The 14,527-nt window shown below is 45.6% G+C and overlaps 1 protein-coding gene across 7 annotated transcripts in view; it reads left to right on the top strand.

The window, feature by feature from the left end:
- Positions 1-14,527, top strand: part of LOC139048006 (uncharacterized) — a 331,798-nt gene that overhangs the window by 154,898 nt on the left and 162,373 nt on the right. For 5 of the 7 annotated variants that reach the window (XR_011507430.1, XR_011507433.1, XR_011507432.1 and 2 more), the window contains one exon: positions 6,525-6,724. The exons of the other annotated variants lie outside the window; for them this stretch is intronic. The gene's annotated coding sequence lies outside the window, so the exon portion shown is untranslated. The remainder of the gene's footprint in view (positions 1-6,524; positions 6,725-14,527) is intronic. 7 annotated transcript variants of the gene reach the window in all.

Below are 14,527 nucleotides of genomic sequence, written 5' to 3'. Positions count from 1 at the left end.
TTTTATCTGTTGCCTCAAATCTCGAACTCTGGCACTATAAGTGTTTTTTAAACACCACTCATATGTGCAACCAAGTCAGGTACGAAACAATATCCCTTTCAAGTCGACGTGCTCATACTGAACCAATTTGTTGCCACAGGAAAACAAATCATCAATTATCCTTTGAATGCATCTGCAAAAATTACTCTACTTGCATAGGCCTCGTCATTCCACCAACATTTGCAGTCACTGTCTATTAAGACTGCATATGCAAGACAGATATACAATAGAATGGCACAGCTTACCAGAACAAAGAGCACTACTAGACAGACTGCTGTGGCACACTTTCTCAGGCCCACTGGCTGAGAAACTGAGCACAAACCGGCACACAGACATCCTTCAGTGGTGCAATAGCTGCAATTGAAGCAAATATTATCAGGTATTTTCAGACGGTCATCCACAGTAAAGCAAAAACATTTTCATATACAAATGCTCTTGCACATAAGCTTGTCACCGAATTACCGATTGCTGTGGTATTGTTTGGTGTCTTCAATTGTATCATTCAGCTCATTTAAAAAAAAAGACTTCATGAAGCACCTTCTATTCGGCAAAACAGCAGACATTTTGCTCTACATAACTCACAACATGTATTTTAGAATAATTATTGTATAAATGCCTATATGCTGAAAATTAGTCTACGCAACTAGAGACAGTCAGTATTAGAACCAGCCTTTAACATCAGTGTTGACACATCTTTTGATTTTCTTATACCAATTTGGAACTTTGTAATTTTGGATGTCCATTACACACTTTTGGGCACCGCTATTCTGTGTGAAGGTTACGTTAAAAATTACTTATCACATGCACTTGCTTTACAATTATGGCCGCAGATGGGCAAAATTTACGTGGCAATCCACTCCCAGATTACGTTAAATGCTGACGTATTGCGTCAGAACGTTGATAGTCAGCCTGGTAGCTGTCTGAAGTAAAAACAAAACAAACAAAAATTCGCGAGACATCTGATGCCGATTACCAGCTAGCAAAATAATCAATTTCTTCTCCAGCGACCCTTAATGGGTATCCACGCGGAAACTTTCAAGTGCGATCGCGCACGATTGCTCGGGCTCGATCCCAAAGTGTTCCAAGGCACCGTGTTACACCAGTGTTACGTAACACTGCAGATCGCACGATGTTACGGCAGCAAGCACGCTACACCGTCCATTCATTGTGATGTAGAAGCATCGCATGTAACATGCTCTATGAGGTCTTCATACACAAGCAGACTTTCGATTCCAGAAGCAGTCTTTCAATTACGCATATGAACACAGCGATTATGCACGCCAAGCACACTGCGTCCTAAGCTTAAGGAAAAATAGAATTCCGCTGTGATGCAATGCGTCGCCGAATACGGCTAACATAGTGTTACACCGCGCCGTGAGAGATTGCTAAGGGGAACACTAACTGCACTTTATTTTGGAATGCCAAGAACACATCACAACACATTGCAAAACTGGAATGCCAACGTCAGTAAACCAGCTGGCACATACAGCCGATAACGAACTGCTACAGACGACATCTTCGCTGATGTTGCCTACGCGCCTCAATGTACTCTATATGCAATCAGCACAACAAATGCTACACCGTTTATCACAGTCTCGCAAGGCCGCGGCTTTATCAATCCTCATGGCCAAGCGGGAATGTCGTTACAGGGCATTGACAGGGCATGCTCACACAACACAGTTGAGCCCGTCACCGGCCATCGCGGTGCATTTCGCACGCGCGACGTGCACCAACAACAAAAAAGGACACTTAAATCACTTACTTGCGTAGCAGTCCATCGTCGATTCCTTCTTATTCTTTCAGTGAAATCCCAAATGCAACAGGTATACCACCACCGCACACCGCCATTTCCAGCCGCTGTCCACTCTATGCTGTTGAGGCGGAGAAATGCAACCCGTCGTGTAGAAGCGATGAAGGGTGGTAAGCAGCGCCACCGCTGAAACCTCTTCCGTTTGTGCGTGCGTACTACGATTCGCCTATGAATAATGTTCAAGCAGCGTTACCTATGGTGATATTATGTAACTGCTGGTAAACGTGGGCGGTGTCTTTTCTTTATATTCGTTGCGTGTTGATTTTTCGCTCTTAACGTGCTCAGTTGCCCTCCACATGAAATTACGGACGGTTCTCCGTATTTCAAAAAACAGAGCTCACGTCCGTTTTTTTACGTAGAATTCCGCCGTTTTTCATGAAACTGAACGGTCTACGTAATTTTTACGGCAGGTTTGACCGTAAAATTACGGAAATTTTTTACAGTGTATGGTTAATATCGTACGCTGATTGAATGTGTTTTCCGCGTGCTTTGCGCCTTTGTTTGTTGTACTTGGGATGCATATTCTTTGGAATTGGGGCTACTGTTTTTTGGATCTCATCAAACGAGGGAGAGGTACGGCCCGCTAGGTGAGATAAATGGGGTATGCTGGGATATTGAGTGTAGCCAATATTGCCCTACCAGAAGGGCGCTGGGGGCAACGCGTTTATATCCTAGGTAGATGACGTAATAGGAGTGCGGAGACCGCTGATAGCCGGCTGATCCAGTGAGGCGTAGGCAAAGGCGTGCAGGGGCTCGCCAGATACGCCAATGAACGGGCCAGGGCTTTCACACAGGGTGACAGGGCAGTTCAGACACACATCGTCAGTGCGCTGCACGTGCCCACCTTGAGAGCAGACGCCAGCTGGACACCAAGAAATGTTGCAGCCAAAGGGAGCAGCATAGCACTCAACGCGAACAGCCAGGCAATCGAGAAGCTGCACGAAGAAAAATATTCGGGTAAGCATCTTGCCGGCACTGCTGTCACCTAGCCCACAAGTTAAGCTAAGTTAAGCTCACTATTGGGGTGCTCTTGCACTGGCTCCCCTGATAATGTATATCCCGAAGGCAGTATTTTTAGTGCTGTTGAACTAGTAGACAAATTTAATTACTATTTCGCAGCGTTGCTGGCTAGCGCGCATGAGTCGGGTGCACTTGACGATATAAGTCCCCACCTTATTACCGTATTTCTTCCTTTATGTAGTAATGCCGAAGTGCTGTCAATTTTCAAACAAATGAAAGTGAGCAATAGTGAAGACCCATTAGTTCTTAAGTGAAACATATTACCTATGTGACACATGAAGTAACAGATCAAATAATAGAATAAGAGATGAAATATGGCGTAATCTCTAAAATAGCGTATGCTACTAGTTTTACCTATACCGGTATAGGTAAAACTAGTAGCATACGCTATTTTAGAGATTACGACAGAGCTGATGATGCTTTTGTGATTGCTCATGTGTAAAATGGCCTGAGTGACTTTGCTAAAAAGAATGATAACGTATCTCTGCTATGGAAAAAGTATGCTTATATGTGCTTAAGTATGCTTATATGTAATAGGTTTTTGCCAAACGTACACCTTGGATAATGCTTCAGATTGTTCATTTAAAACAGAAACTAAATCGGGCCGAAAGGTCTACTTCCAATCCTATTTTCATTAATGATATCGAAAACGCTCCCGCACATGCAATGGACGAGTCTAAGGAGTTTTTTTTCACAAGAACTGTACTAACTTTATGAAAAATGACCCACGAAAATTTCGCAACTATTTTTGCGATGCTGATAGGCACGTGACGGAGGTTTCGGTTGGTGGTAACTTTGTTCCAGGCCAACAGGTTATCGCTGTATATTTTAATACTGGAGTGTTTTCGAAAGCAAGTACACGCGTGAATCTGCGTCGTGGGGATTTTTAGCATCCCAGGTTGATTTTATGTCATGACATTGTGCAGTCGCAATGATGTTAAGTCTGACAACAGAGTCGGCTTGTGGTCCTGATCATTTGTCCAATATTTTTCTTCATCGCTATTCCGAAACTATCGCTAAATTTCTTGGGATTTTATTTCGATGTTCACTATTAACTGCGAGGCTACCTGATGAATGGCAGACAGCTCAAGTTTCACCCATCTACAAAGAAGGTGACCATTTGTTATTAAGAAATGATCGTCCAATATCCTTAACATGTTCTTGTTGTAAATTATTGGAACACTTAGGAAAACACGTAATTCAATTCCTTGATGAAAACTCAATACTAAGAAGCTTTCAACACGGATTTAGAAGATGGTTTTCTACTGCGATACAATTGGTCACGGTAGTTCATTGATTCGAAGCATGCATAGATTATGATGAACAACAATATTCTTAGATTTGAGCAATGGGATTGATAGAGTTATTCATAAGAAAATGCTCAATGAACTCATAAATATTAACCTTCCCGCCATTTTGGCCTCTTGGGTTTCTGATTCCCTGCGTAACCGGACGCAGTTTATTTCAGTTGATGTTTGTTATTCCTGAAGTCTTCCTGTAAGATCAGGTATACCTGTAGGAAGCGTTCTGGGACGCTCGCTGCTTCTTTCGTACATAAATGATATTGTCTCTTTAATTACTCCTGGAACTCAAATTAGGTTATTTGCGGATGATGTATTATTTCGTGAAATCAAGGGTGTACATGAGCAGGTTGAGTTGAATCGTAATCCTACTAATGTAACGTTTGACTGCTATTGCCGATAAAACTGTTTATCTGCGTGTGCCGCTTAAGAAAATTCTTCCTAAACATACTTACAATCTAACATTTCTTCGTTTGAAACAGATTGCCTGTTACCAATACCTTGAAGTGACAATTACTAATGACATCTCTTAGAATCTGCACATTGATAACATGTGTGCGTCAGCTTTCCGCAAGCTTTCTTACTCAAAACATAATCTTCGAAAACATCCTCCTCTGGTAAAACATATTTCCTATTTCACATTCGTATTACCTAAGCCTATTGTTTGGTATACTTAAACTAAACATGCAATTAAATGTTATAAGGGATTCAGCGTAAAGCTGTCAGGTTTCTCTACACTAAATTTAAGTACACTGATTCTCCTTCTAAACTAACGAAAGCTAACAACAATGAAGTCGAATCAAGAAGAAAAAAAAACGTCGTCTTAATTTTAAAGCTTACTTGTTAATGGTAAAATGGCTATTGATCAGACACAGTTTCTTTTCCCATTGTCTACAAGACCTGCGCGACATTATCTGACAAAGTTTTAACCCCTTACTTTGCAAAAACAAAGATTTCTAGGTTTTCCCTTTTTTTTTCCGCGTTCTGTGTCTGAATGGAATAGATTAACAGAACCTCATGGCACACTGTGTGACTAGACAATGAAGTTTTTTTTAATTTCTTTCCTCAGATGCTGTGATGTTTGCTTTTTCTTGTTCTTTCCGTTGTGTGTGCGTGTTTTTTTTTTCGTAGTACAGATATATAGTCCTTTCTCCTTGGGCCATACTGGTCTGCAGTGTGTAACAAATAAATAACTAAATAAATAAATAAATAAATAAATAAATAAATAAATAAATAAAATAATTTAGCGTTGCCCTAACTCACTTGTATAATCGGTCTTTAAACGCGGCGGTGTTTAGCAGGAAATGAAGGAAGCAAAAGTTATTGTTATGCACAAAAGAGGTATTGAAAACGACCTAAGCAAACAAAGACTTGTATCGTTTTTCGCTCAATTGTTGTTATTTACCACAGTAACGGGGCCGGAATGTGTTCGGGTTCGGTTGAGCTTCGCGCTGACGCTTACGCATATTTTCAGGTTTGGCTGGCGTTACGCTCCGGAGCAACAACATGATGGTTGGGACTGGTTTGATACAGTTCGTATAGCCGCTCCTAACAGTTAGAAATTGCGGAAATATAAAAATTTAGGAAAAGGTTTCACAACCCCCCGTCGCGCATTTATTTGAGCGCCAGAAAGGTAAATTCATTCTTATCTGCACAATACAATGTGCATTCTTATGTGACGTCCTCCCACGACTGTGGCCTCTTTCAGAAGTTAATGAAGGGAGTCATCACCAAAGGTGGGGAACTGAAACCGCAAAATTAATAGCAGCAGATCCAACAAGGCGCAATGCATATAAAGCGAAGCTTTGTCTCAGTGACCACGCCCGTACAAACAAACACACATACACAAACGCAAACGTGTGCGCACAAGCGCGGGCGAACGCACCTTGAATGACGGACGCTTCAAACCCATCGTGGTTTCAGAGGTAGCATGCGCGAGCGTACGTAGCAACATTCGAATTCATTGTATCCGCAAGAGGTGTTTACCTCCTCATTACCCTGGAGCAGCGGTTGGTCGAAGGCTGCTGGTGCTGCAGGGAACCCAGCGGAGCACGCGGCCTGCGTGCTCCGCATAGATAGGTTGGCTTCTTTTTATTTATTTATTTATTTATTTATTTATTTATTGGAAAACTTCCTACGAAAACGATCAGTTCTTGCAAGGGTTGGTCATCGGGCGTCCCTCCTGGGCTGCCATCGATGCATCCCAGGTTACGCGGAGAAGCATTAACATGTTTGGAGCATACGTCGGTGCTTGCAGCACTCGTGCGGAAGCAGATCGGTACCCTTTTCGGAAAAGAGCACTATTGATGCCATCAAAACAGATGCAGACTCAAGCGGCACAACTTCTCCTTCAGAACACGGAACCAGCCAGACAGCACGCTTCACAGTTCATGATGTCCTCGGCTCAACCAACGAGTCTACCAACAGGTCACGCCCTCAGGTGATTTGAGGCCACCGCCCCCATCCCCAGCAGACGCCGTGCGAGAGACGAGACGTGCCTATCCCAGCAGATACCATTGTGCCGCAAACAGCGCATTTCTCCTTAAAGCATCCAGTAAGTAAAGTCGACTATCTTCTTCCTAAGGTAGAAGCAATGCACACATATAAACAAGATATTAACAGACATATATAACAGAAACAGACTTCAGCGGTCGGTAGAAAGAGAGTAAACGAAAAGCTACGAAAAAGTTGAGCACATCGGGTTCCTCAGTGAGCGGTACCCTTATCTAAGCGTGTAACATGAAGATGCTTTTCGCTTGCATCATGAGGAAGGTGTATTTCCGCTCTCTGCATGTTACAGGGTTCCGGGCCATCGACAAACCTGGAGAGGTGTTCCACTTCGCGCGATCGCCGAGCATCAGTGCTTTTTTTTTCTTTTTTTTTGCATGAGCATAATTTTTGGACATGGCTTGACGTATTGAACTTTGGGGCCCGTTTTGCCGTCGCTGACTTCTTCATCTTGATATATCGTGTCTTTCGGCGTGTGAGCGGTGTCCTTAAACCCCCACTTTTGAAATAGAGCATATCGTAGGTCTGGAATGGACGGGCGCATGTTGCCAGTCGATTTTTGGCTAAACACGAGAAGAGTCAGAGCATTAGCGATATAGGCACTACACCATATGTACAGTTCCCATGTCATTGCTGAGTCACTGAGTGAATATTTCGGGCAGACGTCGTACCAATGCTAAGAGAGTTAATCAATGAATAAATTTGGAAGGTAATATCAAGCTGGATGTATTAATACATCTACTTAGGACAGGTAGTGACCGAGGATCCGGATCATGAGACTCAAATAATCAGAAGAATAAGAATAGACTGGGGTGCGTTTGGCAGGCGTTCTCAGATTATAAACCCTCATGTCAGTTATATTCCACAGAATTTTTATAATCACTAGACACCTGTACGCTGGAGACTTACCCGGCGTTCACAGTCGAACGCTTCCTTAAACGAAGGCCGCGACTCTGGCAGACCCGGACGCTCCCTTCGAGAAACACGGCCGTTACGTCGCCTCACTCAGCGGCTCCGTGTTTCCGATGCGTGGACACAGCTGAACGATGACGCATTGAGGTCAACTTTGAAAAGATTCTGGTGAGCAAATAGACTGGATAAATTCGCTTTTCCCGCAGAATTAAGTTGTCACTTTGAAAGTGGCAAATCCTATACTTAGGCGCGGTATACCACCCGCATCTTGGACCATCGTACTTCGACGATGACAATTGGAGTTTATTGGTGCAAGGGATAGAAGTGGCCCAAGAGCGCCAACCATTGTACTTTGTCCGTACGCCTTGATCTCAGCGAAACTGCATCGAGAAGCGATTCATGGCGAATGAACGTCAGTCTTCTCACAGATTCCGAAAGCATCACAGAAATATGGGCGCTTGATTAGAATATTTGTGCCCGGGTGACGTGGAGCACTACTTCTGTTAGGACGATTATAAGGCTGCGTGGTACCCGTTACTCACTCGAAATCAACGCGATAGAAAATGCGGATCACGCAACTACGAAATAAATCAAATATTAGATGGAATGCGAATTGTCCGCAACGCAGACACGCTCACGTTTGCAACGCAAGTATACTTGGACATGTTCAAAGCTAGGTAAAAAACATTGCTCATACGGTCTTCGAAAGTTTCCAATAACGCTTCCTCCGAGGGAATATCTCTATCTGATCTAGCACATCTAGTCCTCTAGTCCTCAAGTCCTCTAGTCCTCTAGACATCTAGTCCTCCAGTACATACGAACGGGTCGGTGGAGGCGAAAAGCTCTACTCGGATGCCATATGTCATGCTTCCTTATGGTACTCACTGTGACCTTTCGTCAGACATAAGCGCAGTCCTTGCACAGCGCGTCATGGAGGTGTTCACTGCCGAAGAAGGCGGTTGAGCCAGGAATTATTACTAGGAACGACTGAGGGAATTTTCTCGAAACCTGCCCACGCATCAGATAACGTCCTACAGCAGCTATGCGAGCCATCGACGCTCGAAGGACTGGATGTAGTGATTAAAGACATGAACGCCTCTTCTGCGCCCGGCCCAGATTGCATCGCCGACCAGCCTGCGTGCGCTTTTTGGATACTGTCGGAGGAACTCTTTCGTCTAGTATTATTAGGCTCACAATAGATGGCGCTCGGCCAGATTACATCCGCGATAGGCGTATTGTGCTGTTTCCAGAGCCAGGCGGCCAGATCTTAGACCCAATTTGTTGGCGGCCGATTACAAAATGTGAATTACAAGAAACTCTTGTCAATGCCAGCAAAAAGAAAACTGAAAAATAAGGGGTGCCCATTTAGACATAATCGGCAAGGGGCAAATCTGTAGCGTGCCAAGGCAACCAATAATTCATATTTAGCATTGAAGAAGAATCGTTTTACCTTCGCTTCTAGGACACTCATTTCAGACTGTTTCCTATTGCTCGACCAAGCGAAGGCTTTTGATCGTATCGTTACATGTTTAGCTTCATTAGTAAAGGAAAAATGAGACATACACCCAATCGCAGCAATTGCTACGATAGAGAGAGAGATAAAACTTTATTGTGTCCTTGATAGAGTTGAGGGGTGGCGGGGGTCGGGAGACTAACCCCCAATCCCCCCCTTCCTCAGACGGCGGCCAGTCCTTGCTTTCTGGCGGCATCTTCGGCCATCCGGACGGCCCAGAGCTGCTCCTCTGGTTCCAAGCTGAGCAGCAATTTCTCCCACTGCTCGGCCGTACTAATGATGCGTGTGTTAGTGCGGGAGGTGTTGGGGGGTGAGGCTTTGGGGCATTGCCAGATAATATTATTGAGGTCGGCGCGGGCCTCTCACGCTTTGCAGAGTGGTGAGTATGCATCGCGGTACATGCGATTGTTAAGCACGGGGCTCGGAAAAATTCGTGTCTGAAGGAGTCGCCAAGTGGTGGATTGAGACTTATTCAGTGTTTCGCGTGCTGGGGGGTAGCGTAACCGCTCTCTGCGATAGTGCAGGAGAATTTCTCTGAACGTGACCATTCGGTCCCGTGTGTGACCGCGATGCAGAACAGAGGGCGGGTCGGGATCGGAAAACGCAAGAGAAGGATGATGCGCCTGGTGTGCGAGAGCTCGGGCGGCATCGTGGGTGGATTCGTTTCCAGCCAGACGCGAGTGACCAGGGGCCCAGATGATCTGCACGCGGCGTTGCCTTGAGGGAGGAGTGCCAGAGAGAATCTTCTGCGCTTGGGGTGCTATCAGTCCTCTTGCCTAGTTACGAATGGCCGTTTTTGAATCACTCATGATGCAGTGTGCATTGGTAGCCGCGTAGGCCAAAGCGATGGCCGTTTCTTCTCCTACTTCGGGTTGCGTGGCGAATATTGATGCGGCCGCGGAAAGGTGGTATTGCGAACCCCCGACTGCGACGACCGCCATGGCGTTTTGGTTGGGGTACTCTGCTGCGTCCACGTAGGTTACGTCGGCGGCTTGGTCTTAGCGCTTTTGTAGTTGTTTAGCTCTTTCTGCACGCCGCTCCGGATTGTGTTCAGGGTGCATATTGTGTTCAGGGTGTTCAGGGTGGTATGGGCGGGATAACTAGCTGATCACGAATGTTTGGATGGATGGGTACTTTTGATCCGAATTGCGTGGTGTAGGTTATGCCTAGGGTGCCTAGGATGTGCCTGCCCGTGGTGGAATTGGCAAGTCGTTCGTATTTGCTAATACCGTGCGCTTCAATAAGCTCGTCTATGGTGTTATGAATGCCTAGGGCGTCCAGTTTCTCGTTAGAGGAGGTGATGGGAAGATGTAGGGCTTGTTTATAGGCCCTATTGATCATGGTATTGAGCTTGAGCTTGTCAGTTGCATTGAGGCTAAGGTACTGGGCGACATAGGTGATCCTGCTCAGGACGTAGGCGGTTACCAGGCGTATAAGGTTGTTTTCCTTCATGCCGTGATGTCGATTTCCGATGTGTGCAATGAGGCGAGTGGTTTGGTGTACATGATTATCTATTTGCTTGAGTATCTCCGTGTTTCTGCCGTTTTCTTGGATGCGTAAGCCAAGGATACAAATGCTAGGTACTTTAGGTATGCGTTGCTGGTGCACGTGAAGTTCTATATCGGGTGGGTGAGGGTCTGGACGTCGACCTCCCGATTAGGCTTGCACAGAAGGAGCTCCGATTTCTGTGGGGAACATGCCAGGCCACGCGGTCCTACGTATGCAACGACCTTGTTGATGGCTTGCTGCAGCGTGTCTTGGATGTCCCCGTCGCTGCCCCCGGTGACCTACAGGGTGATATCGTCTGCGTAGAGGCTATGCTTGAGGTTGGGGATGCTAGCTAATGCAGGCGGTAGTCCGAACAAGGCCACGTTAAACAGAAAAGGGGATAGAACCGATCCTTGCGGCGTGCCTTTGCTGCCGAAGTGAATAATTGGCGACTGCAACCCTCCGATGGTAATGGTGGCCGTGGGACCTGTAAGAAAATTCTTCACGTAGTTATATGTTCGATGTCCAACCTGGAGTTCTGCCAGTTGGTTCAGTATGGCCTCATGCGTGACGTTATCGAAGGCCTTGGTTAGGTCTAGCTCCAGGATGGCTCTGGTGTCCAGCCTGGAGCTTTTGTCGCCATCGATAATTTGGTGCTTTAGCTGAATCATGACATCTTGAGCAGAAAGTTTCGGGCGGAAGCCAACCATGGTATTGGGGAAGAGGTCGTTGTCGTTCATATGTCTAAACTCATATGGGTTTCAAGAAAGAAAGACCTGGAAGTTTGAGATGAATTCGTCCTGCTCCGGGACTCGAGCCCGCGACCACCACCTTTACGGGGCAACCACTGTACCATCTTAGCTAACCAGGCGGCTAGAAGATGGCAGGGCGAAGTCGAATATATATTCATAACTAGAAGCAAAAGCAAGTGTTCGACGTAATAGCTCTGCGGAAAGCCGCAAAGTGGGGGGAAGTAATTAATAAAGGGAATATGAGACATCCACCAAATCGTAGCAATTGCTACAGTGGAAGCCCATACTGGTTCCTCAAGAAGAAAGCCTCGCAGTTGAAGGAAAATTTGTCCTGGTCCAGGACTCGAACCCGGGACCACCGCCTTTCCGGCGCAGCCACGCGGCCGCACACATCCTTAACGACGGACGCCTTGAACGCATCGTGGTTTCAGAGGCAGCATGCGCTTGCGTATGTAGTGAAAGTCGAGTGCGTTTTATCCGCAAGAAGCATTCACTTCCTCATTACTCTGGTGCCGCGGATGGTCGAAGGCTGCTGGTGCTGCAGGGAACCCAGCGGGGCATGGGGCGTGCGTGCTTTGTACATATCGGTTGGCCTGTTTGTTCATAAACGAAAAGGCCAGGCCTCATGCACGGTCATGAAACCCGCCCATATTCGCAAGGAAAAGCGTCGTTTTAAAGAATGAAAGAAAGAAGGTATGGTCGGTGGCAGCAGCTGGTCCCACTAACCAAAAGAAAGGCATGAAAACAAGGTACTAAGGAAACATACAAATGAGTGAGCAAGCAATTACAATAGGAGTCTTCTTTGTCATAAGTACGAAAGGTCCAAATTTAAACAAAACAATCGAGCTGTTTTAAATGAAAGTTTCTTTCAGAGTTCTTGAATAAAAGACTGTTCAGGTGCACCAAATTCTTTCATAAGGTTCCTGCGCTGTTAATGCTGTGAGGCATTCTTTATGTTACATTGAAGAATGCCACTGAGAAAAGCAGTCCGAAAGCTGGGTGTGCCTAAGGTAACATGCACGCGAAACAATGGGGCCTTGGCTCCAATGCTAGTCCGAACCTCGAGGCTTTGTCTATTTATTTATTACACATACTTCCAAGTCCCTGAGGCACTATAGAAAGGAGTGGTACATAACAAAGGAATGTAATATGCACATAGTGGTATGCAGACACCGTTAAGCGAAAGCGTGGTAAACTGCTCTTTTGAAGGAAGGTATATCTGTGATCTGAATGATGGCAGCAGGAAGGTGGTTCCAGTCGGCACTTGTGCGGGGTAAAAAAAGAATCTTGATACTTGTTCGTTCGAGAGGAGGAGACGACAACTTTATATCTAGGGTCAGAACGGGATGAAACATTGAAAGGTGGGATGATAACTTGATAAGTTGATAAGCACGTGGTAAGACTGAAAAACCTTGTGGAATAGGCAAAGACTACACTATTTCTAGTCATGTTTGACTTATTTAACAACGTGCATACTGATAAAAAACTGACACTTCTCCCACTTTTCAACACTACTTGGGCTGCTGGATGTCTTCCAATCAAATGTGCGAGAGCTATTGTTATTCAACTTTTGTAGCAGGGTTATGACCCAGATTTGGCGGCAAGACTTTGCCCAATAGCTCATTCCTATGGAAAATGTTCAGCTCTTTTTGGCAATCCATCTGGGACGAAGGTACCACGAAGAATCTCAATTTATACAAGCCACGTGTAGACAATTGGCCATCCATAGCAAAAGCGCGACGAAAACATGTCCTATTTTGTTGATTGAGAATAGGGCACACATATGGGACACTGGCGATGAACCTCCCATTTGTGGTAGATGTATCGAACGGCTGAACGTACTCCATGTCTTTCTGGAGTGGCGGGAGGCAGAAGATGAGCGAAGAAAGCACTTTCCTACAGCTTATCAACTGCATACTCCTCTTCACTCAACAATGTTACTTGATGCGGAACCATCTTTCATTGCCAAAGCTGCTTTAAGTTTTCTAAATGAAGTTGTGTTGCAGGTAATTAGCCCACTAGATTCGTAGTGCATCCTCCCACAAGAGGCTTCTGCGGTGATAGCAGAGATAGATGAGTTTGGTGGAGTGCGCGCCTCCAAATGCTTGCACCCTGACGAGACAGCAGTGCTACTGACATTGATTCTTTTCAGTATTTCAACTCTCGTCTCAGTCGCACACTTCACCAGACATTGTCGATGTTTTAACACGTATATACTTTTCGCACTTCACAGCAACAAGAATTCTTTGGCTTCTATATAGCAACGCTACTTATATAGATGCACCGTTGGCATTACCAATCCATCTGCTACATTAGACCATAGATTGGCGCTCTTCCGCCATTATTGTCCCTTGCACCGTAGAACCGTTCATATCATCATTAGCAAATACAGAAATGTCAATATTTTAGAAAAAGCTTTCGCAACCCCACTCGCGCATTTAGTGGAGAGCAAGAAAGTTTATGTGTATCCTTACGAGGCGCGCTTCGTCGAGTGAGGCCTGTCTGAGAAGTTCATGAAGTGAGTCATCAGCAAAGTGGGGAAATTAGTCCGCAAAAACGAATCGCAACAGATACAACGAGTTGGAATTCATATACAGCGAAGCTGTGTTTAGTGCACATGGGCACACACACACACGCACACACACAAACACACACACAAACACACACACACACACACACACACACACACACACACACACAAGGGCGCACACGCGCGCGGGGGCACACACCTCAAACGACGGCCGCCTTGAACGCATCATGCTCTAAGAGGCAGCACACGCGCCAGAACGTGGTGAACTTCGAATCCGTTCTATGCGCAAGAAGCGTCCACTTTGTCATTGCAAAGCAGCCGCGAATGCGCAGAGGCTGCTGCTGCTGCGAGGAAGCTATCCGAGGGCGCAGCGTGCTCGCCCGTTGTAATTGGTTTGCCTATTCATCAAGGATAAAGCCAGGCCGCAGAGACGGTCACGAAACCTTCTGAGCTTCGCAAAGAAAAGGTTCGCTTTTAAAGAAGTACACTTGCTGGCAGCAGCTAGTGGCAGCAACAGAAGGAAAGGCAGAAGACAAGATAACGAACAAAAGCAGAAATGAGGGAGCAGGCAATTAGGTGTATCCCTGTCATAAGTGCGAAAAGTAATAATTAAAATAAGAAATCCCAACTATTCCAAAAAAGGAAAGAGATTTT

Source organism: Dermacentor albipictus, chromosome 7, assembly GCF_038994185.2.
Source record: "Dermacentor albipictus isolate Rhodes 1998 colony chromosome 7, USDA_Dalb.pri_finalv2, whole genome shotgun sequence".
In the NCBI taxonomy this organism is placed as follows: domain Eukaryota; kingdom Metazoa; phylum Arthropoda; class Arachnida; order Ixodida; family Ixodidae; genus Dermacentor; species Dermacentor albipictus.
Note: the sequence above shows the minus strand (reverse complement) of the source record. Positions and strands in the feature narration are given on the sequence as shown.